A 27,728-nucleotide genomic window follows, 5' to 3' on the forward strand; every position below is an offset into this window, starting at 1 on the left:
ATCTGTCGTTTCCTGACTTGTTCATTTTAGCCATTCTGACGGGTGTGAGGTGGTATCTCATTGAGGTTTTGATTTGGATTTCCCTGATGCCGAGCGATGTTGAGCACTTTTTCATGTGTCTGTTGGCCATTTGGAGGTCTTCTTTGGAAAAATGTCTGTTCATGTCTTCTGCCCATTTCTTGATTGGATTATTTGTTCTTTGGGTGTTGAGTTTGATAAGTTCTTTATAGATTTTGGACACTAGCCCTTTATCCGATGTCATTTGCAAATATTTTCTCCCATTCTGTCGGTTGTCTTTTGGTTTTGTGGACTGTTTCTTTTGCTGGGCAATGGCACTTGTTTTCCAATCAAGACTGCAGCCAGGGTGGAAAGCCACATCCCCCCGCCCACTGCCAGGGGTTGGGCACAGCCTGAGATTAAAACCTCCCCTACCTTTCCACGCTATTGGTATTTTATGGAATAGGAAACAAGTGGAGGGTGTGGGAGGTAGGATCTGATTGAAAGGAAGAGAACCAATGAGAAAAACAGGAGCCACTGCCCACCCAGGATGCTTTTTAGGGCCAGGGGTGGGACTAAGGCTCCACAGCATATAAAACCCACACTCTGTAGCATGAAGGGTAGTGTTGCATTGGTAGAGGTGGTGGTGGCTTCTAGAAGTTGATAAGATAGTTGTATCTGCTGAAGCTCACCTGAGTTGGAGTAAAGTGAAGCAGAAAAAGTTGGAAGGGTGGGTTATAAAGAGCTTTTTTGCTTTAAAAGGAGAAAGCATTTGGGAAAGGGGGCTCTGGCAGTTCTCTCCAAAAGCCAGTCTCTCTTGGCACTCTCCTGTATGAGCTTTTTCTTCTGTTCTCTTCACGGAGGTCCTGGGCTGATAAGAATAGGGGCACTTGCCCCTTTCTGCTTAGGGGACTTTTTCTGCCTATCTTCCTTAAGTTTGAAAAACCTTTCTTCATGGGTTTACTTCTCTCAATGAAGAAGGCTTAAAACTCTCGTGGTAGTTAAAGCAAAGTTACATCTCTTTCTTGAGAAAACTGTCTTTTCTCCCAGGAATGACCTTTGTGAATGGGTTGTTCCAGTAACTACTGGCTTTGTTGGTGGGGTGAGGGTGGAGAAGGTTAGCTCTGCTGAACTCTAGCTGTAAACTTAAGTAACGTGAAAAGCTTGTATACCTCGGTACACCTGGGGGCCTGAGCTGGAGTGTATGGACCTAAGGGGATGATCTGCTGTCTCACACTCCCAAGAGCCAAATCTCAAGTTCCTGGGAGACAACAACTTCTCCTTAGGCTTTCCCCTGACAGGGTGACAAACTCGAGACTTTCCTCCTTGTATCAGCCAGAACTCCTCTGTTCCAAGGAAATTTTAGCCTGGAGTCTTGGGTCTTCGAGATGGCTGCTGTTTGCTTGCTTCTGAACATTTCCTCCTGAGTCTTTAAGCTCCTTGAAGCTATCCTCTGGGTGAAAAAGCTGCTACATGATAGAAGTGTTGTTGGAAAAGCCAGGACAGATGTAAACTCAAACCTGGCAAAACTCAAAAGTTTGGAGACCCACATGTTTCTCTCCTCCAGCTGAAAATATCAATGTGGGTTGAACTGGGACAGTAAATGGTAGTTAAGGCATCAGCCCTTAAAGATAGCTTTCTTCTAGGGATGGTGCTACTCCAATCCTCCGAGATCCATTCCACAGGAGTGGCAGTGTAGAAACTGGACTGACCAGAGTTTCTCTAACAGAATTCTAGCCAAACAGCCCCCTGCTGGCCTAGTCTGAGAATCCCATGCACTTCTCTGCTTCCCTTGAGAGGAAGTAGTGTGTAGAGCCCTCACACAGCTGCAACTATAGGTGCACCACTGCATCCTGGTGATGAGCCCAGCCTGCCTGGAGGGCCTAGTACTAAAGCAGACTTAGAAGCTGAAGAAGGCCTGAGAGAAGCAACTTAAGTCTAAGTACACATGAGGGGAACCCTAAGGAGCTGTCAGGCAACTGACTACATGATGTGGTAGCCTGAGAAGCAGGAGAACCTGAGGCCTGGAGGTAGTCAACCTGCTAAACTAGGATGCTGAGTGGGAAGTGCTGACCTTACCTGAGAATCAGGCAATGCCAGTTGGCATAGTTTGCACAGCTGAGCCAGTTCTGGGCCAAACTTGACAAAGGCTTAAATATGAACTCCTAGGGCAGCTCCTCTGAGAGCAACTTAAAGTTCTTCAGGAGCTGTTGCTTCTCTTCGACTGTGTGAGTGGTGGGGTTTGGATTCAGGACTGGCAGGAGTTGATGTACTCTTGTGGTGGAAACCACTGTTGACCAGAGCCTCAATCTGATCCTTCATGTAAAAATAAACAAATAAAAATAAATAAAAAATAAAATTCCTTCACAGCAGTGTGGTGTAGGACGGTGAGCTTGCACTCACCTGGGTTCAGTCTCAGATTTGGTACTTACTAGCTCAGAACCTGGGCAAATTACTGATTCAGGGAAATTGGCTTAAACTGAGGCTTTGTGATTAAATGATACCAGATGCAGACCAAGGCCCATCTAGTATATGCTCAATAAATGTTAGCTAAGTGACAGAGTATCCTGCCCAGTGTGAGCTCCTATGGTTCTGTCATGGGTGTCTGACTTGGCACGTGCCCTTTCCCTGCATCATAGAACTTCACTTGAACTTAGTTCCGTATAACCTCTGTAGCCTGTTACTCTAAATCCAGCTTGGTACCTCATGCTTTGCTTACCTCCCTCCTCTTCCCGGGTAGACTCTTTGTACCTGGGATTACATAAACCTGTTCTTGTCCTGAGAAATTGCTTCAAATATCTTAAGAATGTTGCTTGTTAATTGCTTAGGGATCAAAGTGTGGGTGGTGAGGATGGATCTTACAAGGTCAGAGCTAGGCCAGTAATATGGAGGACTCACTTAGGACTGCAACTACCTTCCTTAGTGAAGGACTAAAACCAGGGCCTGGATAGGTTGGTTCCTGTAGGTTGAAGAAACTGACAAACAGGTTCTTATTGTAGGCTACAGGTGCCACTTGATGCAACCTCTGAATTCTTGATCTACATTCTGTAGCCATGGCTATAACTTACCCTTGATAACTTACCCTTGGTTAAAAGCCATAAAAATATCCAAGAACTCCTACACAATCAGCTCTAGCATGCAGCTTAGCAGCAAGTCCCTGGGGGGAAGGCAGATAGGTGATGAGATGGAGGTACATGGAAGTGACTTAAACCCAGATCTAGCACATGCCTGAGCCTGACAGGGCCCAGGAGCTATAGCCTGGGCTTCTACTCAGAGCTAACTTGACTTGGATGACACTGGGCTTTGTGCCAAGTCACAAGCCTTAAGATCCCACGGTTGGGCATTGTATCCCTGAAGGGGGTCCCAGCTTACTCAGGTGGTAGTCGGGTTAGGTGTAAGCTAGGTGAGGGCCAACTCAGGGCTACCAGTTGTTGCTGAAAATGGGCTGGTAAATACAATGGCTTGTCTGGGCTTTCTGTCTCATACTTTAGGAGAACTGAGTGGAGAGGAGGATGGGTCCAGAATGAGGCAAAATCTAGACTGTAGATGTTCTCCAGGGAAGCTACTTATGACAAAGCTTGGCTTTTAGGCTTTCCCTAAAAGGCCCTCAATGGCAGAGAAATGTGGTGGGTCATAAAGCCAAAAAGTTGACGTGCTATAGGCATCAGGGCTAAGTGTTGCTTCAGCCTGGATTCTGCCATTTTTCTTGTTTTAAGTGAATTGATTAAGCTGGCTGAGCATTTGGCCTCTTAAAATGAAAACACTAAAGCCTATTTCTGAGCCATGAGGCTTCAGCTATAATCCTGGGGAGCTTGGCTTACTGCTGTCCATCCTATAACCAGTAACTATCAGTTGATCAACCTTGTACTTCCCCTGCCTAAGTCCCCTTGTCTCCATTCCAAGTGTGGTCAAGAGACTCCTATCCTTTGCATAGCTCCCTCCTCCTAGCATAAGCTACCCTCCAGCCTTACCTGGTTAGCATATTCCTTTTTTCCAGCTTGGTTCCTGGTTTTCCCTCTTCATCACTAAGCTGCATAACCCTTTGTTGGGTAACTCCTTATTTTGGAAGCAGCGGTAGGTGAGGGGCAGTAGGAAAGTGGGTTCTTCTAGCTGGGTCCTCTTCAAGTGGAGGTCTCCTAGTGGGAAGAACAGAAGAACAGAAGCCCACTCTTTGAGTAGTAAGCCGCCCTTCTTGTGCCCTTGGGGAAGGAGATCCTCTTGAAGACAGCCCTGGCTGCAAGGGCTCCCACCTCTTGGCTGAACTCCACTTGTCACAACACTTGGGTTCCTACAGAGAGCCTAGTCCCTGAACACTTGATGATCCTCCAGCCCAGCAGGCTTCCTTTATGAGCATGGGGTAGATGTTGGACCTGCTTGTGACCTGTCTGGTCCTATTGTCTTTACCAAAAATGGTGGCACCATGGCATTGAAAGCTCTTGAGGTGATTTGAGATAGTGTGGAAACTGCATGAAAGCCTTAGACTAAAGAGGTAGCCCTGGGGGGAGGAAATGGTCTCTTGTCATCCTTTTTCCTTTGAGAAGTTTTTCAGGAAATTGAGGTGAAAGCAAACTGCTGACCCCTTGAACACTTGTTTCAGAGCTAGTTGCTGGTTCCATCTACTCCTGTTTGCCCCAAAATGACCTTTCTTTGTGGCAACTTTGCAGGGTTTAAGCAGGACAGAGAGGACTGATACTTATTTCAACCAATTCCCAGATAGCATGTTTTTACCACTAAAAAAGCTCTTCTGGAGCTGGCTATTCCAGGTCTCCAGAATCTCATGCACACTCTAATCTGACAGTCCTCTTATCTTGGTGTTCTTTGAGGAAAACCATAATTGGCAGAAGATGAAAAAACATTTGAATAAATGGTTCTTCATAAGATGTGAATTCCAGAGAAGTTCAAGATCATTCAGATCTGTCCATACTCAAACTTCAGAACTAGTTCATTTTCCCATCCTAACTCTATTTAAATGTCCAAACACAAGTCCTTCCAGGCCCTTTGCTTGGAAAGAAGCACTTTGTATTAGGGATGTTGCAGACTTTTTGTCAGTCACTAGGATTACCTTGTATATTAAAGACTTGTTTCCTATCTAGTGTGCCCAGTGGCTTTTTGGGGGGCTGCTGGAGTTTCTCTTGCTTTGAAAATGCCTTCCTTGCTTCAGTAACAGAATGAAACATAGGACAACTTTTAGGCTTCCATCCCTTTTTAAATATAAAGGGAGTCTAAATTGTTCTAAACCATTAAATGTTTCAATGACCTTTATCGGGTTGTCAACATTTCCTTATTGATCTGAGATGCTTTTATTCTAAATTAACCTAAGTGGACTTCCACTTTCTGTTCCAATATGAAAGGGCTTAGAAGTCAGCTTTCTTGCTGTAGGGACAGAACTGCTAAATCAAGTGAATCAGCTCTTAGATTGACAGAATTGAGGTCACAGGGTAAACATCTGCCCTGAAAACTGGTGGGAGAGATAGAGAATCAGCTTTCCAGGAACAAAAGCCAGAGCTGGAACTAGCAACCAATCAGTAGGAACATTTAAGGGACAATTGAAAAACTGCTGGAGGCTCTGTGGACTAGCTTGAGTTAATTCTGGAGACCCAGTTTTAGGAGATCCCCACACTTTCATGAGTTTTACCTCCTAGGTGGGCTGTTTAGGCATGGAGAAGGTGGTCCTGGGTCTTTAAGAGAAGTAGCCAGCCTGATGGAACAATCTCCTGGAGATCTACCTTGGCTACCTAGGAAGACAGAAACCCAAGCATTGGCGCAAGCAGAAAGGAAGGGTGAGAAAGTCTAACATGTCAGTCTGAGGATCCATAGGTCCTGCCCAGCCTTGTAAGCCAGCATTGCAATTTGGCTGGAATGGGGCAGGAAGTATCTGTGAGGGGCACTTGGGAATCTGCTATCCAAGCTTTTAGAACTCCATACATTTTAACAGAAGGGCTTTTTCTGGTGCTTTGTCAGACTGTCCTGTTTCTAGGCTCCAGCCCAAGGGTTTCTATGCTCTATCCTGCCTTGCTTCCCTGTGAAAAGCAGAGCTGAAGCTTCAGACCTTCACAGGTACAGTTGTCTTGTGTTGCTAGAGTAATCTCTCAGATGCCTACTCCTTAGTTGCTAGCATTTGGATAGATGGTAAGTAGAGCATAAATCTTCAGAATGATTAGAAAAAGCCCTTAAAACTCCTCAGGACTAAATTCTCCCTTCTGGCTCACAACTTACAAGCACTTTAAGTCCATTGGAAGTTGTGCATTGCCTGACCTGGTCACCTATATGGACTTGAGTCTTACAGTGAGGGGACATGGTCTCCTTAAATCCAGCCCATTGATACTTCACCATAGGTAAACCCTTGTTCTGATTTTTGCATTTTTAAAAAGAATAAAGGCCGGTTATTAAATATTCTATTTGAGCTGCTCATTCAGACCACTGCAAAAGGTCTTATTGGGAAGGATTCCAGCTAAGGGCAAGACTCCTAACCTGCCCAACTCTGAGTCAAATTTCTTTGAGTACCATTTGTTTAATGAGCAGGCATGGATGGGAGTGTTGACAAGTTCTATGAGGTTTGTGTTTAACTTTTGAAACTCCATTTCGTGTTCCTAAGCTGCCATGTCAAGTATCCCCTCCCCCATGTCAACAGGATCTCTAGACCTCCATTTGATACCTGATGACCCCTTTTCTTCCCTCCTCTGGCCAGGAATGTCTCATATCATCAGCTAGGCAAGGCTCATAAATCAGCTGGCTAACGAACTAACCAAGGATCCAAAAAATGGATTCTTCCTCTGCTTGTCTAGTGGCTGCCTCAAAGGTGAGCCAACCATGGTGCCACACATCCCTTAGAACTCATTCCCCACTGGAAGAATTGAAGACTTCAAACTAAAGCAAAATGTTCCAAAGGTGCTACAACTGCTTCCTTTCCTAATGATGAAACTCAAATTTGAGGACACTATGCTGAAGGCAAAGCAGTCCAGGTGCCAAATCGGTCCTTGAGATTTCAATAAAATGGTTTTGTGATCCTATGGCATGAGTTGAAGTACCCTGTCTAGGGTCCATAATTAGACTTTTAAACTTAAAGAAATTTGGCTTATCCTCATGGGTAAGTTCATCTTGAAGGTTCTGTGGTGGCTCATGCTTGGAGTCTAAGTGGAGCCAGGGAATAGTAGAGAATTTGACTTATGCTCCTCAGAATCTGATACAGGCCTTGTGAACCTCTTAACTTTTCATAGAATTCATGGACTTAATTACCTTATTCCAGATTATAGTTTATTGATCAAGAATAGATGGTGGCTGTATTAGTTCATGGCATACATGGTGCATGCAAGCCCTCTGTATGGTTATTTTCTTACCCACTTCCTCATCATAGGCAAATATTCACTTCTATATTTGAAATCAGTAATTAAACATGCATCTACCGTTATAAAAGTAGACCTTTTCTGGCTTTTTTCCCCACATCTTCTTACTTATGTGCCCCCTTGGTATTGGACACATAGGTTGATTCCCTACATTACCCAGGTAATGCTAAATGAACTTGAATGGAGAGACATTCCTAGGAAATTACAGTAGCTTCATGGATGTACCTAGGTCTTCCTCACTACTTGAGTCAGCTCTGTTCCGAACTTGAGCCTCCTGAGCAGCATTAAGGACCTCGGGTCAACACATTTTGGAAGGATAAGATCTACTTACCCTTATTAGGCACTATATGGAAATTAGACATGGATACTTCTGAGAGAACTAGTTTGGGAGACATTCCAATGTAGAGATGGGAATTATGTTCTCAGCTGTTCTTAAACTCAGGTGGAAAAACAAACAAAAACTCTAGCAATCTTTTTCTGGCTTAATAGAAAAAAACCTTAAGGCTTAAAAAAAAATCTTAACTAGGTATCACACTTTTTTTTTTAAAGATGAGCTTTTTTTTCCTGTTAGCCAACATAGTATATAGTACATCATTAGTTTTTGATGCAGTGTTCAATGATTCATTAGTTATATAACCACTTGGAAATGAAGATCCATATCTAAGAGGCAAACATTCATGCTGACTAGGAGAAATGACAAACCCACCTGTTAGTAATTGCTTAAGTGGGCAGATGAGCAGTATTACATGTGAGAAGAGCACTCCTAGGATACTTGGGAGCAGCACCAATGAATCCTCCTTGAGGGGCAAGATGTGAGTAGAACCTCCTCTGACTTATCAAAGAAGCAGAAGACAGTTACTGGAGCCTTACCTCTCTTTTAAAGGGTCATTGATAGAGCTAGAAGCACAGTACGAGAAACTGAAGGGTCTTCCATCTTGGTCGCTAAACTCAAGGGAGGCCATGTTTAGAATTGGTCAGTATTGGAACTGTACAACTCTAACCTCTATACGTGTAACTAAGTACCACCTGCAGAGTTGGACAAGCAGCAGTGAAGAGAGCTCTACAGGCAAACATGGGGATTAAAGAGAATGTGAATTGTCCAACTTGAAGGAATGCCCTCTCTAAAGGAAAAGTAGTAGGCACTGGCAGCAGAGGCAAGATAAAACTAAGTGGGAGAGGAAATCCAATATCAGAAGCCAAGAATGTAGATGGATCAGAATGTGGTTGATAAACCATAGGATAAATACTTCAGAGGCTATAACCTAAGGGCCTCAGACACTCCCTAACACTGTACTGACTGTGCAGTGGGATGAGTTAAAAGAAATTCTAAAAAGAAATGTAGAAAATGTGCTAGTGGGAAACACTTAGATCAACAAAACGCATTTTATTAGAGATGCCTTGAGGTGAGGGCCAGACCTAACCATCTCTCCAGAAAAACCTGGGGGCTTTCTCTGGGTCTACTCCAGCAGCCTGGGGCTATTGAGAAAGTTGGGTTTGGGCAGGGAATGAACCAGGCTTTTAGCACCCTGTCCAGTTATGTACTGTCCTTGCTAACCTGAGCCTTCATTTGCACTTTAGCCTCTGCCCAGCATTTCTGGTTTTTGTCCCCATTTCTGTTAACCAGGAAATCTGAAAGTGAAAGCTAGTTTCAAACTTAGTCACCTTTCTATTCTTAGACTTTCACTATCAGAACTAAAAGTTAACCTTAACAGTAACATCATTTGAAGATGGTTTATAACCTTTCTGAGATTCCTTAAAACTAGCTCTAGATACAATATGACAGCCATCTTTCCTATGAGCTGCTTCAAATTGGATATACCATGGGCTTAGTCATGAGGGAAGCTTAGCATGCTTCCTTAAAATGGTCAAAGCTCCAAGAAATTCAATCCTGAGAACACTTTTAGATACTTCTACCCTACCTCACACTGATGGCACTCTTGGTGTTCTACCAAAGGGGCACACATACATGTCTAGCCAATGCTCACCAGTCCCCAAATTAAAGACAAGCAGTAACTTAGATCTAGATTAAGATGCTCTAAGTCTTGGAACTGGTGAAGTTTTAACTTTTATGTGAAATTTAGTTCAAGGGGAAGTATTGAATATTGCCACTGTCTATTCAAAGACTTGAATTGTATAGGAGTTGAGTAAATTGGGACTATTAATACCCACCCATGTTTACAAGCAACTCTACAGAATTATGTAAAGGGAAACTTAAGTGAGCAAACAGTATATTCATCAACTGCTTAGTCATGTAAGATCTCAGAATGCTTGTGGCTGGCAGTAAAACTCTAAAGTGTAAGTACTAATGGAATGGCAGAATATGACCTGGAGTTCAGAGGACTGAACATACTGAAGATGCCATAGTGATGGCAGTCGAGTTAGTAGTTATACCAGGTAATGTCAAGGTGGACTTGCCTAAAGAATCCCTTAATGTGTGCATGTATGCCTTTTTCCTGAGCCTTCCTCCTTGAAGTGCCTAATTAGATTCAGTCTGTCTTTTGTACTTGCCCATCACCAACCCTATCTGCTTCAAGACCTAAATTTTGTGTAGGGTGTGTACTTGTCAAATGCCTATTTCCTGGAAAGGGATTGGAATCCTTCCCACCCATCCTGCTCTTGCTGTTAAGATTCAAGGTTTTCTAAGTGGCCCTTGAAGAAAAGGTCTCAAGTCTGAAAGATTGAGATGTGGGGAAGCTATTCAGTTGGCCAATAACCAAGTAACAAAGAACAAGGGAGAAGCTAGAGAGAATTGGAAAGACCATTCCCCTTAAATGGAGGGGAGGGTGGAGTGCTGGAATTAACTCACATGTCTGTGTTCTGACCCTTGAACTTCAAACGTTGTCCTATCCTCCTAGAACTTTCTCCTTTATAAACTTGTTAAATCTTCTAGGGGACAGGTGCCCAAGCAATGGTAGGCAACCATTAGTTGATAGAAATGAACTTGAGGTGGAAATGAAGTGACTTTTTGCCTAAGCCAAACACAAAATTGAAATTTTTAAGACTTTGACACAGAGAGCTTGAGTGCACAAGCAGGGGGAGGGGCAGAGGGAAAGGGAGAGAGAGAGAATCCCAAGCAGACTCCCCGCTGAGCACAGAGCCTGATGTGGAGCTCGATCTCAGGACCCTGGGATCATGACCTAAGCTGAAATCATGTGCTGGACGCTCAACCAACTGAGCCGTCTAAAGGTACCCCTAAAGTGTTCACTCTTTGGTCAGCTTTAGTGAGCTTAGAACCTAGTGGGAATAATAGTGAGACAGAAAGCCTTACACATTAGGGAAGAAGTAGAGTAGCCATTAATCATTGGGCTGTAAGTGCAACCAGATTTCCAAGAAGAAAGAGATTGGGGTCGACTGGTGCATTTCGAAAGGGAGTGGGAGAGGATTGCAAAACAGACTCAGAGGAAAGATAGAATTTGTACAGACAGAGGAGAGGAGAGAAGGTATTTCTAGGAGAATGAGGAAAAAATCACATTTGTATAGCATTGGCAACGTTTTCAAATAGCGAACAGTGCTATGCTAAACCAAAAGCAAACTGAAGGCCTATTTTTAAATGCTTAAGTAGAGAACAATCCCTAGAGTGGTAATCTTTCTCATTGTCCCCAATACAGAAGATTTCCCAAGCTGAGATTCTGGCACCTTTTTAACAGGATAATGCCTTCTTAATCAGGAATGATTTATCTGATCTAACTCCATTACAGAGGTAGAAGACCTCCCTGGTAATAGGACTAAGAAAACGAGCTTAACCCTGTTCAGGGAGCAAAGGAGTAGGGGAACTGCCCTGAGCCTGAAAGCCATGTGCTGAGAACATCCATTGGCTAGGGCAATGGTGGCTAGCTATTACTTTCCAATTCTCACCTCCCTCATTAGTCCACAAGTGAACTATCAGTTCTCCAACCTTTTCTTTTATAATTGTTAATCACCATACATTACATCATTAGTTTTTGATGTCGTGTTCCATGATTCATTGTTTGCGTATAACACCCAGTGCTCCATTCATTATGTGCCCTCTTTAATACCCATCACCAGGCTAACCTATCCCCCTAACCCCCCCTTCTAGAAACCTGTTTGTTTCTCAGAGTCGATAGTCTCTCATGGTTCGTCTCCCCCTTCAATTTCCTCCCCTTCATTTTTTCCCTTCCTGCTATCTTTTTTTTCTAACATATAATGTATTTGTTTCAGAGGTACAGGTCTGTGATTCAACAGTCTTACACAATACACAGCACTCACCATAGCACATACCCTCCTCAATGTCTATCTCTCCAACCCTTCTTAACAGATATATTCTCTACCCTGTTTTGTGTTGCAGTAGGGGTAGACCCTTATGCATCATCCAGTAGCCCCTGAAAGCTGATATCTTGATGGGTTTGGCTACTGAGAGGTATTGGCTAGAAAAGATACGGGGCCCTAATTCCCAACTCATTTGGCTTTATAGGGATATTTCAGACCATAAGTATGTCCCTCCAAACCTGCTGCGCCTGCCATGTATAGGACCCCATAGTTCTGGCTTTCACTGAATTCAGTTAACTCTTGCTGCCTTTTGGCTTTATTGGTTGGTAGTAGCTTCTCACCACTGCTAGCCCCTGGTTCCCTCATCCTTTGTTCCCTTAATCCTTTATGTCCCACTGAGGCTTTCCAATATTTTTTTGTTTAAACCATTTAAGTTCTGTTACCTGACACCTAGAACTTTCTATCTTCTCAGTTTAGAGAAAAGCGGGGCTCCCTACTATCTTTTTGCCCTTCCATACTAGGAGAAGTAGGGTTCCTCTTCCTTTATCTGGTATATACAAAGAGTCCCTTCTTGGCCTCTTGGGAGATATGCCTGACAGCCTCTGAATGGAAGGAGGTGGGAGAGTCTCCACCTAATGTTTCTAAGTAACTACTTCAGCAAAAGAACCCAACCCACGACACAATAGGTGAAGAAGGGGATGGACCAGGGGTCACAAAATATAGCTGATACAGGATCTGAATATCCATATACACAGATGCAGGTCTATCTCTGAACATCAAGTTAATCTTGGAAGCTGCAGCCTGAGGGTCTTATTTCTGGAAAGGGCATACCCTAAATTTGCTCCTGGAAAGACTTGGGGTCATGCTTCAGCTCAAATTGCCCAACATGGATATCTGGTTCAGTATCCTCCAGTGTCTATTCACTGCTCCAGAGAGACCCCTGGGGCCAAGCACAAGGTTGACAGCCTTTGATAGGATTCTGAGCTACAGAAGTATCAAGGCACATACTTTGCCATCTCCCATAGGCTTAACTACATCCTTTCTCTCAGGGCTCCTTGTCTCTCACTTTGCAATCTTGTCCCTTCTAGGCTCCTGACCACCCACCTAAAACCAGTCATTACTCACTACTCAGGAATGTGTATCTTTACCCTTGTCTACTTCTCCTTCCTCCTGAAGCAGGTGACCAAATACAATGCTTGAGTCTTTGCCCATTGGGAGGATTTTATCAGCACTGCTCTCAGGACTATGAATGAGACTTTAGTATAGCATCTTTTTGGCTGACATATCTAGGTGACCATCTTGAACCAGACTGTTTTAAGCAGTCATGAGGACTGCCTCCCCACCCCTGCCCTACCCAGTAAGGCCTAGATGTGAGTTGGGGACTTATAAGTGACCTGAAGCTCTGGACCCCTATGTATTGCACCCTCTAACATGTTTGTTCAAGCTTCCAATTATGCTCAGACTTGAGTCAAATACCATGCATAAAATGGCAGCTCTATAGTTCCTTGATGTTTTATAGTCTTTATTCCCCTCTTAGAGACTAGAATCAGATCAGGAGCTACTTTTATGAACACTGAGTGGTTCTGTGCTGCAGAATGTGTCTGTTGCTCCAGAACCCTATATGCTGTCTCTATCTACCATGTACAACTTTGACATCTCTAATAAGTAGGATCATGGGGCCCAAACCATAGGGAAGATTATATTGAATCCTGCACCTGTTGTAGAGCTTTCATTTTAGGCCTTACTCCACTATTCCCAAGAATAGGATGGTGCTTCTCTTCAAATCCAAAGAGACCTACCAAGGGGTAGGAGGTGTAAGGGTGCTATAACAATAACTACTCTTTTATGGGGTAGATGTTCTGTCATACCCCAAACTACTGGCTCCCTCAAATATGGCTGGCCTCTGAATATCTAAAGGATTAATCTACTCTTTGGCATGCAGGTGTCCTAGTAAGGACATCCATAACTTCTTTCTGCTCATCAGGTTGAACACTTGTCACTGACATGATAGACCAATGTGGACTGTGGTGGTCTTCAGAATCTCAAGACTATAGAATTCACTTGAGACTATTGTGGCAGAACAGGAAGAACCTATAGAACCCTGATTTAAGATAGTATACTGCTGCTTATCCCAAGTAAACATGGCTTTCAATCTCCCCAAAGGAGTTGAGGAGAATGAGTTTACTAGATCAATAGCTTTGACTAAGTGTCCAAAGGGACTTTTCAGTAGAAATGCCACATCTAGCACAGTAGACTATAATTGAGATACCATCTTGAGTTTATGCCATAATTCAGCTCACTTCTCTAGGAGCCATCCTAGTGAATCAAGCAGTTGATAGGAAGCCCCTTCCCCAGAACTATCTTTAAATTGGGATAGGATATGCTCCTAAATTACTTCTGGCTGTGTGGAGAGCAGTTTTAAGAGATTCTACTTGGCCTTGCCCATCATGATTGCTTTTGTTCCATGGGTTGGGGACTAGTGTGTGGTTTCCATCAGTTGCTATGTGTGTATCTGCCTGTTTTTTCCAGAAACATGGTCAGGTGGTGGCTTCCCCAATTCTTATGCTATCATGACCATCTTTGAGTCTTTTGGCCCCCTAATTACCACTCATCCCTTCTTATGAAAGGCCACTGTTTTCAAGCATCAAGGAACCATCCTAGTAGCATGTTAGGACTAGCTTCAGGCACTCTTGCTGAGATGTTAACTGCTGAGTCATAAGAAGATACTCCTGATTAATACTCTCTTCCATACAGCCTGTGTTCTGCCCTTCTCCAAAATATTCCAGGTCCTGCTTATGTTAGCTAGTTCCTACATTTTTTCAGGGAATAAACCACTTTCTCCCATTAGAGACACTACTGCCCATTCCATGTTATTAACCTAACCTTGTTAACTGGTGCCTCTACCTGACTTTAGATAATCCAGAGTGTTCAGATAGCACAAATATATCTTGCTTAGCTGCGTGTGCTGGCTTTTTGCGATGTCCTAGATGTTCATGAAGGCCTGGTTTTGAGACTAGTTCCATCACTCATTAGAACTGAACCCTCAGGGACTTATATTCCTTATGTGATCATATAAATTTCAACATGGTCCATGAAAAACTTCTTACCTGAATCTACTTAGAGAACAATCTCAGAGCAGTTATTAAAAGCCAACTCCTAAAAGTTAGACTTTATTTGAAGGAGATTAAGGGATAGAGATCTAATCCAACGTACTCTTTATTGGAGCTGAGAACATCCAATGTGTCTACTAAATTGGAATAGTCAGTCCAACTATAGGACAGAGCAAGAACTCCTTAAAACCCAATCCTCATGGGCATGAGGTAGCCATGGAAATTTGGTCTAGCTTGAAGGAAGAAATGCTAAGGCAGGTTAATGGGATCAGAATGGAAGAATTCTAAGGGTTGGTGGTTGTAAACAGCAAAGGAGTGAAGAAAAAGTCACCCAACTCCTTGGTCACTTTCACTATAGCATCCTTCAACCCCAGCCATGGTAGAGCATAAGTTAGAGTAGGATCAGAAAACATTGAGGTCAGGGTATTAGGTACAAGTTAAATTCCTAGATATTCCAGGCCTATATCTCACCATGTCTTTAACAACTGGGACTCTGCCTGAATGATCCAGGATACCAGCTCTATGAGCTTGGTAGGGTAAGGATCTAGAAATCTAACTCCCAGACCACAGATAAAGTCTGCCTTAACTTGTAATGAGAGGCAGGCTTATAAATCCAGTGAACTTGATTAGTAGGCCAAAGCTCTCAATCAAGGGGTCTCTGATCCCTGTTTCAGCTCTCTATATGTGTGTGCAGGAAAAAGCTTACAGACTAGATATTCCATGTAAAAGTAGGGAAACATACTACAAGCATACATAGCCCTATATGGGGGCATAACATGCCCTGAAACAGGTATTATCAGTAAAGATAAAGAGCATCTGTCTTATCCTCCTGCATGGACTAATGTAACATTTAATTACTATCCAGTGCTGACATTAACTTGTCATGTTTTATCCATCCTATTGATAACTTCTGATTACTTGCTGTATTGAATAGTATGGATGACTGAAGGGCACTTAATCCAGTTGCTTATTTGTGACATTTGTGGAGATGGAACCTTGACCTAACTTAATGGGCCCAAGTGGATTTAAATATAACCTTTGCATCAAGTTTAATCTGCTTGACCTAACTCATGGCCTATCCTTTATCTGATCTGTTCCTCTTAGAGTCCTGGAACAAGATATCTAGAGGCTAGATACCAAACTTGAACTGAACTTCTCACTGTTTTGAAGCATATCTTGGCTCAACCTCCTTTTATGTCAGATTCAGGGTAATCAATCTACCAGGCTATAGGCTGGCCATGGGTATATAAGCCAATTTATCTCAAAAAGCACTGAAGTCAATTCTGATCTAACTGGTAGGGCATAATGACTCAGACTAGGGATTTCTTGATGAACATGGAGCATGATATGCTGGTACAGTTTTCCTGGAAACCCCCAGATCCTTCTTCCAAAACAAACTGAATGTCCTGTTGTAGACTCACTCTTCCAACTCCAGTACCTGATAATGCCCACCCATTCCATTCCACAGGAAGTGGGTACCAACTCCTCTGGATTCATGGAGTTCATGGGGGCCTCTTAGGATATACATAAGCCTAGGAGCTGCTGAGCATTGTGATATAGGGATGGCTGTACCCAAAAAGTGGTTTCAACCATGAAGTAGCACACCGAAGGACGTCAGAAAGGGCTTCCCCATGGGGTATGAGAAGTAGCCAGAGCCTTGACTAGCTTTCCCAAAGGTGATTCTGGTCCTTTGGAATACCACTGTGCCCTGATTCTACCAGAAGCAAACTGGTGCACCAATCTCAGAAATAAGAACTGGATCATCAAATGCAGTTAGCTATGAATCAAGATTAACTACTGGATGTCAGAATGGAAGAAGCCAGAATGGCAACTGACATGTAGAGGAAAAACTCTGAAGACCTGATTTGAAACCCTACTGGCTCTGGAGCTTTGGAAACCAGCTCACTGGCTCAGACTCCTCTTAAGGGATAAACCCTTATACAGGATTCCTCAGCCCATTGACAAATATAAACTTGACCTATTACTTCCACTAGAGTAGTAAAGATGGATACTTCTGTGGCTAGTCTACTTGTGCACTCTCAGCTAACAAAATTTTGATCTGTTCTACTGATCTAAGTCATGAAGCCAGGAACAATATATGTACACTACTCCTTATTGTGAAGGGAGCATTGTTATCAAGCTGGTGAAGGATTAAGAATGGCCTGACAAGGTTGTTTAGCAACCTGCAAAGTCACTTTGCTACTTGCCTCCTGTCATATCTTCTCTGAAGACTTACTTTTGGACCAAGAGTTTACTTTAAAATTATCTACCAAAATCTTGGACACATAGCCTTTTTCCATTGTTCTGAAAGCAAAACTTCTGTATACTAAATGGCAGTATCTGCAAAACTTATCAAGATGTAGATCCTACTTGGGGATAGGCATAATCCAGTGACCATGCAGTCAAGAGTAGGGACAAACTCTCAGGGAAATCCTCAAGCTCAACAGTTTAAACAAAGTTTAAACAAAGTTTAAGCAAAATAAAGATCAGTGCCATTAACTTCATGCTAAATGGGTGATGTAGAAGTGTCATCTGTGCACCCAATTCAATTTGGCCCTTTCAGGCGTTAATGATCTAAGTTAGCAAATTGCTTTTCAGAGGTTATGGTAACCATAAACAGTCTTCTGGCCCATTTCAATCTCCTAAATGGAAGTGGTGGGGTTGGGGAAAAGCAGTAAAACTGTGTGCATTGTGGCAATAAGATTGGTCAGACTAAACCATGGCATTAACTAAACTTACCTAAAACACAGAATAAAACTCTCCAGTAGTGATAACACATGTGTGTGCTTTGATAGTGGTGGGAGAACCCAAAGAAATGAGCAAAATACTGCATGATTACACTGGAATTGGAATTACTGAATGCATTTTTCAAAGTCCTGTGAGAATTTAGTTCTAAGATTTGGACTGACTTAGGCTGGCTGACAGTACTACCATCAAAATGGACACTAATATCCCTGAGGACACAGGGCGTGAATGGCATTCTCACACAGGTCTGAGATTTGTTCAGAAAAATGACTGCTTGCTGTGACCTAGCAGAGGGATTCTTCTATTGTGCACCAAACTGTCAACAATAGTTACTAGTCTGTAGTTGGGGGTCCTTGTCAGCTCCAGCATCTTATCCCCAAAAGGGAGAGCACCTAACAGCCACAGCCCTTCTTGCACAGGGTTGAACGTCTAACCTTCACTCTTGACATACCTATACCTGGGTTTGTAGGTCCAAATTACTTCTCATGAGTTATAGCTTTTACTCATCTTTACATGGCAGCTAAGGTGTTGAGAATCCCTGTACTAGAGTCCTGAGCAAGTTCTTAGGCTCTCTAATGCTCTATTCACAGGTTGTGTCCAGGCTTATTAGCTTTTTGACCAGAAGGGTATGTGTATGCATGTGTGTGTGTCTGCACACGTGCGTGCGCGCGCGCGCACACACACACACACACACACACACACACACACACACACACAGTATTCCCCGAGGGAATTGAGATTATAACTCCATTATAATCCACTGAAATCACCCTGGTAGGCTATTTGGGGCAAAATTTGGGAGTTCCTGATCTCCCTGCAGAAAACACACTGAAAAGGAGTATGCATGCTTAAAAGCAGCCATACCCCTGTTTCTAGTATGTACTTTGGTTACTAGTCTTGGATTGTTAAGCCGGGGTGGGGGCAGAGAGAGTGACTTCATGAGCTTGCCATAAAAATGGTGAGTGAGTGTCTCAGTTTCCCTGGGAAGAAGGCACTTTCATTGCTAAAGGAGCATCTCTGGTAAACCAGAACTTGTTGGGCACCCTAGATAAAGCACAGCTAAAGATGATGCATGTTGCCTGAAGATAGAAACATTTGCTTAAATGTCTCCACAATTTGACCAATGCAAGTAAGTTGTTAGCCTTCATGAAAGACCTATGGTAAAAATTACCAAATGTTGGCACTGCCAGCTAGGACTCTTTCTTGGCATCCCTGGCCAACTAGCAAGTGCTTTGGACTAATTCCTGGTACTAGATGTTTTAGCCCCTCCAGATGTTTATTTTTACCTGAGGCTGGTGTTGTCAATGGACTGGGAGAAGCCTTGTGAATGAACATGGCTCAGGTATATTGAGTAACAGAATATAGGATGTGCAAGTATGTCCACAGGTGGCCAGGGCCAGGACCATTTCAGAGGCCTAAGGCAGGATAAGGAGTTCCTTAGTAAACAGAACTGAAAAACCAAAGTAAAAGGCCAAAGAAAAACCAAAGTCTATATGCTAGGATAAGGAACCAAATTCTGGAGAGGCTAGAGATGACTTACTGGGGTCATCTTCGACCCCAACTTTGAGGATTTGGATGATAAAGTTATCAAGTAGCTGGCTATTGAATTGACTCACTGGAACTGGTGTAAAGTTTCCATGGGCTAGCAGAGTTGTAGTGGATTTGTCTAGCTGATTCAATGTAGGATTGAGGGATCAAGATGGTAGGAATGGACATTCCATATGCTAGTCTTGAATGTTACAGGGGAATAGAAGTTCCCCAGGCACTTCAGGCTCTTTGCACATAAGCAAGTTCTTGCAGTCCAAAGTTGGCTCCCTGCCACAAGGATAGCAAAACAGCTCTCAGGGGATGAGTAGAACACAGATTCACCCACAGCCTTCAAAGTAGGCAAGAATCCATGAACCTTTCCTAGTCTGAAGACTATAGATCACTACTCCCTGCACCTACTCCCCTCACGGCAGGGAGACCCTGTGTACAACATGGTAGTCAGCTTGAACTGTGGAAGGAGGCATATGTGATCAGAAATCAAAGGCTTAATACTTAGAGTTGAAGTCAGTCAGATTTTGAGTGATGAAAATGGTACAAGATAGCTTATCCTTTGTGGACTTAGTGGCAAGACAGTTGGTCTTGGTCTCAACCATAGAAACTCATCGCTATAGTTACTGTTCATGTGAGCACTTGAACCAAGAGATGATAGTTATCTAACTTCAAATATTCTAAGCAGAACTGTGGGCACTACAGTAATCATGGTTGGTTGGCTTTGTTTTGGCAAGAGTGAAATGTACTATATTTGAGGAACAGTCAGTTTGGCAGAATTCAGATTGTAGGATGGAATAGAGGGGCAGTAAGCATCTGCTCAAATTAGGTTCATCTAATCTAAGAAGATAAGGGACTCTTAACTCTTTAAAATGAGTCACAGACCCCAAAGCATAATAGTCCTATCATCTATAAAGCCTTATGCCCAAAGGCAATAAGGAATATGTTCAACACCTGAACAGTAATTTTATGTGGCCTCCATGTTAAAGGATTCCTGCTACCACAAGAGTAGGTTGGGATTGGAGATGATGCTAAGTGAAATAAGTCAAGCAGAGAAAGTCAATTATCATGGTTTCACTTATTTGTGGAACATAAGGAATAGCATGGAGGACATTAGGAGAAGGAAGGGAAAAATGAAAGGGGGGAATCAGAGGGAGAGATGTACCATGAGAGACTATGGACTCTGAGAAACAGGGTTTTAGGGGGGAGGGGGTGGGGGGATGGGTTAGCCCAGTGATAGGTATTAAGGAGGGCACAGACTGCATGGAGCACTGGGTGTTATGTGCAAATAATGAATCATGGAACAATACATCAAAAACTAATGATGTAATGTATGGTGATTAACATAGCATAATAAAAAAATAGATCTCATTTTGGGGGTGAGATTAAACTCGACAAAGCCGACCTTTCCTTCCAGGCTCACTTGGAATTGGTCTAGGGGATTGTCCCAAGGTTCTTCCCCTGAGTTTTCACCTGTTTGCATAGCCTAACATAATCCCTACTGTGGAGCATAGAGAGCTTGGTTTTTGGAGCCTATATCCCTTAGGGGGATTTAGCTCAGTACTCCTAGGGTAACATTCTGCATACTGCTCCTACAACAGTGTACCTGGGGAGTGAGGTAATGACTTGTATGAAGCTGTCTCATGAGTTCAGTGTTGGAAGTACCTGTTGCCTCTAGCTAAACATCATGTTACTAGGAAGTCAGATGTCAAGGTAAACTAAAACTCAAATGGCATCCAAGCTCTTTCAGGCTCTCCCTGCTGGGAACCAGGGGCACCATCAAAGCTGGGCAGGTCCTCAGGGTCAGTTAAAGAGTCAGTTGATAAAAATAACACAGTCCAAAGCAAGGCTGACCCTGAAGGGAAAAATGAATGTTGGTTATGAGATTCAGAATGGAAGGGTTTCAGGCCCTGTAAAGGCAGAAGCAAAGATCAAAAACCAGAATAAGACAATGCTATTCAACTTAATTCCGGTGGCCACACTGTGTTGGCAAAGGGATGTTGAAAGGCGCCTACTCAGAGCTGGGTCAATATTCAGAGATAAGAACGTACCTCTGGTAAGGTGTGAAGTTCTATATGTGTACCGTATTGAGCTAGTAGTTCTTCATACTTTCAAAGTTCTTCAAACTTTCCATATCTTGGATTTCTTGATCTTTCAAGGAAGTTAAGTTTCTAGGAATTCTCACTTCAAAACCTAAGCATAGACTTACAATCCACTAAAATACACCTAAAATCATTACCATTCTTTGTCACAGCTTTTAATACTTCTGGTTTTATTTTGTGTTACTCAATTTCTTATTACTGTATTAGTACTTGGCATATGTTAGTTTTGGTTACTTCTCTTATTTCATATTCCCTACAACTGCAAGTCATGTTTCTAAATAAAATGGATAAAACCTGTGGCATAGGAAATGTCATTCTGTACCTGAAACCTGATTTGATTTATCTTTTTTTAAGATTTTTATTTATTTTTTGAGAGAGAGAGAATGGTAGAGAGAGCATGAGAGGGAGGAAAGTCAGAGGGAGAAGCAGACTCCCTGCTGAGCAGGGAGCCTGATGCGGGACTTGATCCCGGGACTCCAGGATCGTGACCTGAGCCAAAGGCAGTCGCTTAACCAACTGAGCCACCCAGGCACCCAGATTTATATCTTTCATACTTAATCCTTTCTCACATCAGTTGGTGTATTGATTCCTCTTGTGTCCCATTTTGCATTCCTTCTGCCTCACTTCTAATCCTGCTATGGTTGCTGGTATAACCTGGTAGTACCTTATTTCAGTCTCATACCAACTACTTTGTAATTTCTGCCTCAGAACTTTTCTCTAACTTGGAGGCATAAGATGTTCAGAATCCACTGGGTATTCATGCCAAGAAACCTGGTAGTATGGGGTACTTAGCATTTGGAGGCACTCCTTGACAGATGGGAGCTGGGAGCCAATGGATAAATGCATCCCTTTATCTTCTCCTGAGTCCTGGGATGGAGACTTCATAAGGCTTCTCAGGTAATTCTGTTGGAGGAGCAAACAGTTGCTGGTATTGGTGGCCAACTTAATAATGCAAACTTTTCTTGGCCTCCCTCTGTCTTTATCCTTCAGTCATTCCTATGATCATGTCCCTAAGTAAACCATTGGTACACAAGCTTTTTCTGGTTTCCCTGAATCTGTAACAAAAATAGTAGCTTGCCAGTCTTCTACTTGTTAATTTGATGCCTCTACTTCCTTATTCTACTGGGGTTACTTTTCCATTCTTCATGGTCCTGTCTAATCCTGTATCTACCTTAGTAGCTTCTTGGTAGATCTTCAAGGATCAACTCTAAGCCCGGTGGGAGAAAGGTAGAGAGTAAAGGGGTAAAGTTTACTTGTGAAACGTTCCTGGGATAGGGCTGTAGGTGTCTTGCTCTTAAGTGGCATCTAGTTCTTGAATTATCAGGCTCAAATGCCATTATGGAGGCAGCATGCCACATTAGGCATCTCTGAGTTCAAAATACTTCTAGTCCAATAAACTGGAGGCAAGAAAGGGGTTGGGAGATACACCTTCAAGGGAATGACTCCAAAATTGTATCCAACTCTTCAATCTTTTTAACTATTGTCTAGTCATGCATCTATAGCTAGCTGCAAGACAGACCTGGAAAGACAGTTTCTAGTTGTGTGTCCATGTGCCTAGAGAAAACCTGTTACCATAGAAGGGAGGAACATTGAGGGGATAACTAGCAGTTTCCATCAGCTTGACCCTAACTTCAAGAATGTCTTGCCCTTTGAGGGGAGAGTGTATTAATCTGCTTAAACTCCTCTAATGTATGACTCAGCCTGAGATGCATGGGATGAAAACAAGGAGTGAATTCAAGACCAGTGCAGAATTCAAGCAAATACCAGTAAGTGGTCACTGACCTAGGTCTGAAGCTGAGAGCAAGGACTCCTGTTTTGATCTGCATTCCTTAAAATGTTTCTCAGTCTGATAAGGATGCCAAAGATGTAATATCTTGCTTGCTGGCTCTATTTGTAAATCTGGGTCTACATTTGGCCTATTTGTCTAGTAAGTTCTTAGTATTTGCCAGGTTTTGGCTTTCACAAGCATGGGGGACAAGGTTCAATATTGCTAACTGTTCTGCCATTATTTAATAGCAGATTTATGTTGATGAGGGCACAGTAAATCTTGTCTTTATGATCGAAGATGGCCATATCTCTAGAGATGACACACTGACAAGAACTAGGACACTCGTGCAATGGTTCAAAGGATGCAATCTACAAACCCATCTTGAGGATGGAAAGTCTTGTATAAGGAAAGCCTAGCTCTAACAGCAGTACCCCGCCCCTGTGAAGGAAAAACCTAACCCAATCACAATCTTGTTTAAATCCTGTTAGAGAAATGGTAGTCTTTCTAGAAAGAATGTCCCAGCTCTCAACATAACCTGATTGAATTTAAATAAAACAATCTGGTGTTAGAGAATGGTCAAGTTTTCATTCTCCTGCATGTGGCTGTCCAATTTTCCCAGCACCATTTATTGAAGAGACTGTCTTTTTTTCCATTGCATGTTTTTTCCTGCTTTGTCAAAGATTATTTGAACATAGAGTTGAGGGTCCATATCTGGGTTCTCTATTCTGTTCCATTGGTCTATGTCTGTTTTTGTGCCAGTACCATGCTGTCTTGGTGATCACAGCTTTGTAATATAGCTTGAAATCAGGCAATGTAATGCCCCCAGCTTTGTTTTTCTCTTTCAACATTTCGTTGGCAGTTCAGGGTCTTTTCTGATTACATATAAATTTTAGGATTGTTTGTGCCAGCACTTTGAAAAATGTCATTGGAATTTTGATCAGGATGGCATTGAAGGTGTAGATTGCTCTGGGTAGCACAGACATTTAACAACATTTATTCTTCTGATCCATGAGCATGGAATATTCCATCTTTTTGTGTCTTCAATTTCTTTCATGAGTGTTCTATAGTTCCTAGAGTATAGATCCTTTATCTCTTTGGTTAGGTTTATTCCGAGGTATCTTATGGTTTTTGGTGCTATTGTAAATGGAATCATTTCTCTAATTTCTCTTTCTACAGTTGTGTTGTTAGTATATAAGAAAGCAACTGATTTCAGTGCATTGATTTTGTATCCTGCCACATTACTGAATTGCTGTATGAGTTCTAGTAATTTGGGGGTGGAGTCTTTTGGGTTTTTCACATAAAGTATCATGTTATCTGCAAAAAGAGCATCTTCTTTGCCAATTTGAATAAATTTTATTTCTTTTTGTTGTCTGATTGCTGTTGCTAGGACTTATAGTATTATGTTGAACAATAGTAGCGAGAGTGGGCATCCTTGTCGTGTTCCTGATCTTAAGGGAAAGGCGTTCAAACTCAAAATGGATGAAAGACCTCAATGTGAGACAGGAATCCATCAAAATCCTAGAGGAGAACATAGGCGATAACCTCTCTGACATCACCCACAGCAACTTCTTTCAAGATACACCTCCAAAGCTAGTGAAACAAAAGCAAAAATGAACTTTTGGGACTTCATCAAGATAAAAAGCCTCTGCACAGCAAAGGAAACAGTCCATAAAACAAAGAGACAACCCACAGAATGGGAGAAGATCTTTGCAAATGACACTACAGATAAAGGGCTGGTATCCAAGATCTATGAAGAACTTCTCAAACTCAACACCCAAAAAACAAATAATAAAGTCAAAAAGTGGGCAGAAGATATGAAAAGACATTTCTCTGAAGAAGACATACAAATGGCCAAAAGACACATGAAAAAATGTTCATCATCATTAGCCATCAGGGAAATTCAAATCAAAACCACATTTAGATACCACCTTACACAAGTTAGAATGGCAAAAATGGACAGGGAAAGAAACAACAAATGTTGGAGAGGTTGTGGAGAAAGTGGAACACTCTTACACTGTTGGTGGAAATGCAAGTTGGTACAGCCACTTTGGAAAACAGTGTGGAGGTTCCTCAAAAATTTAAAAATAGAGCTACCCTATGACCCAGCAATTGCACTCTGGATATTTACCCCAAAGACACAGATGTAGTGAAAATGGCCATATGCACCCCAGTGTTCATAGCAGCGATGTCTGCAATAGCTAAACTGTGGAAAGAGCCAAGGTGTCCTTCAACAGATGAATGGATAAAGAAGGTGTGGTCCATATATACAATGGAATATTAATCAGCCATCAGAAAGGATGAATACCCAACTTTCCCATCAGCATGGATGGGACTGGAGGAGATTATGCTAAATGAAATAAGTCAAGCAGAGAAAGTCAATTATCATATGGCTTCACTTATTTGTGGAACATAAGGAATAGCATGGAGGACATTAGGAGAAGGAAGGGAAAAATGAAGGGGGGGGAATCGGAGAGGGAGATGAACCATGAGAGACTATGGACTCCAAGTAACAAACTGAGGGAGGGGAGTGGGGGGATGGGTTATCCCCATGATGGGTATTAAGGAGGGCACATACTGCATGGAGCACAAGGTGTTATATGCAAACAATGAATCATGGAACACTACATCAAAAACTAATGATGTAATGTATGGTGATTAACATAACATAACAAAAAAAACAAAAAAACTAATGTTGTATTGTATGGTGACTAACATAACATAATAAAATTAAACTTAAAAAAATTGTGGACTTGATTTAAATTTGCTTCTGACGTTATTAGGACACCTTTTTCTGAGAGTAGACCAATGGTACTGTTACTTCCCTGAGTCTTGGCATACTAAAAGCGGAGATGGAGGTTACTCAAAAAGTTAAAAATAAATAAAGTTAAATAGAGCTACCCTATGACCTAGCAATTGCATTACTGGGCATTTACCCCAAAGATACAGATGTAGGGAAAAGGGCCACATGCACCCCAATGTTCATAGCAATGTCCACAATAGCCAAACTGAGGAAAGAGCTGGCTGAGATGCCCTCCAAGAGATGAATGGATAAAGATGTGGTCTACATATACAATGGAATATTCAGCCATCAGAAAGGATGAATAACCAACTTTTGCATCAACATGGTTGGAACTGGAGGAGATTGTGCTAAGTGAAATAAATCAAGCAGAGAAAGTCAATTATCATATGGCTTCACTTATTTGTGGAACATAAGAAATAGCATGGAGGACCTTAGGAGAAGGAAGGGGGAAAATGAAGGGGAGGAAAAATCAGAAGGGGAGACGAACCATGAGAGACTATGGACTCTGAGAAACAAACTGAGGGTTTTAGAGGGGAGGTGGGTATTAAGGAGGGCATGTATTGCATGGAGCACCGGGTGTTATACACAATGAATCATGGAACACATCAAAAACTAATGATATACTGTATGGTGACTAACACAACATAATAAAAAAAATAAAAAATAAATAAAAAATAAAATAATAGAAATGACTGAATATCGATCCATTGGTAAACAAATAAACTAACGTGCAAAGATCTTCAAAGTATGTTAATTATAGAAAACAAGCTACACACCAAAATATGCAGTACACGAATTTACTTCAGAATAATAATAATTATACTTGCTAGAATACATCTACATATGTATCTTTTTAAATTTTTTATTGTTATGTTAATCACCATATATTACATCATTAGTTTTTGATGTAGTGTTCCATGATTCATTGTTTGTGCATAACACCCAGTGCTCCATGCAGAATGTGCCCTCTTTATATACCCATCACCAGGCTAACCCATCCCCATACCCTATTCCCCTCTAGAACCCTCAGTTTGTTTTTCAGAGTCCATTGTCTCTCATGGTTCGTCTCCTCCTCTGACTTACTCCCCTTCATTCTTCCCCTCCTGCTACCTTCTTTTTTTTTCTTAAAATGTGTTGAATTATTTGTTTCAAAAGTACAGATTTGTGATTCAACAGTCTTGCACAATTCACAGCGCTCACCATAGCACATACCCTCCCCAATGTCTATCACCCAGCCACCCCATCCCTCCCAACCACCACCACTCCAGCAACACTCAGTTTGTTTCCTGAGATTAAGAACTCCTCATATCAGTGAGGTCATATGATACATGTCTTTCTCTCATTGACTGATTTTACTCAGCATAACACCCTCCACTAACATCCACGTCGTTGCAAATGGCAAGATCTCATTCCTTTTGATGGCTGCATAATATTCCATTGTGTATATATACCACCTCTTCTTTATCCATTCATCTGTCGATGGGCATCTTGGCTCTTTCCACAGTTTGGCTATTGTGGACATTGCTGCTATAAACATTGGGGTGCACGTACCCCTTCGGATCCCTACATTTGTATCTTTGGGGTAAATACCCAGTAGTGCAATTGCTGGATCGTATGGTAGCTCTATTTTCAACTGTTTGAGGAACCTCCATAGGGTTTTCCAGAGGGTTTGCACCAGCTTGCATTCCGACCATCAGTGTAGGAGGGTTCCCCTTTCTCCACATCCCCGCCAATATCTGTCGTTTCCTGACTTGTTCATTTTAGCCATTCTGATGGGTGTGAGGTGGTTTCTCATTGAGGTTTTGATTTGGATTTCCCTGATGCCGAGCGATGTTGAGCACTTTTTCATGTGTCTGTTGGCCATTTGGATGTCTTCTCTGGAAAAATGTCTGTTCATGTCTTCTGCCCATTTCTTGATTGGATTATTTGTTCTTTGGGTGTTGAGTTTGATAAGTTCTTTATAGATTTTGGACACTAGCCCTTTATCCGATATGTCATTTGCAAATATTTTCTCCCATTCTGTCCGTTGTCTTTTGGTTTTGTGGACTGTTTCTTTTGCTCTGCAAAGCTTTTTATCTTGATAAAATCCCAATAGTTCAT

This window comes from Callorhinus ursinus, unplaced genomic scaffold (genome assembly GCF_003265705.2).
Source record: "Callorhinus ursinus isolate GAN/ISIS: 27379988/994484 unplaced genomic scaffold, GSC_fseal_2.0 scaffold59, whole genome shotgun sequence".
NCBI lineage: Eukaryota > Metazoa > Chordata > Mammalia > Carnivora > Otariidae > Callorhinus > Callorhinus ursinus.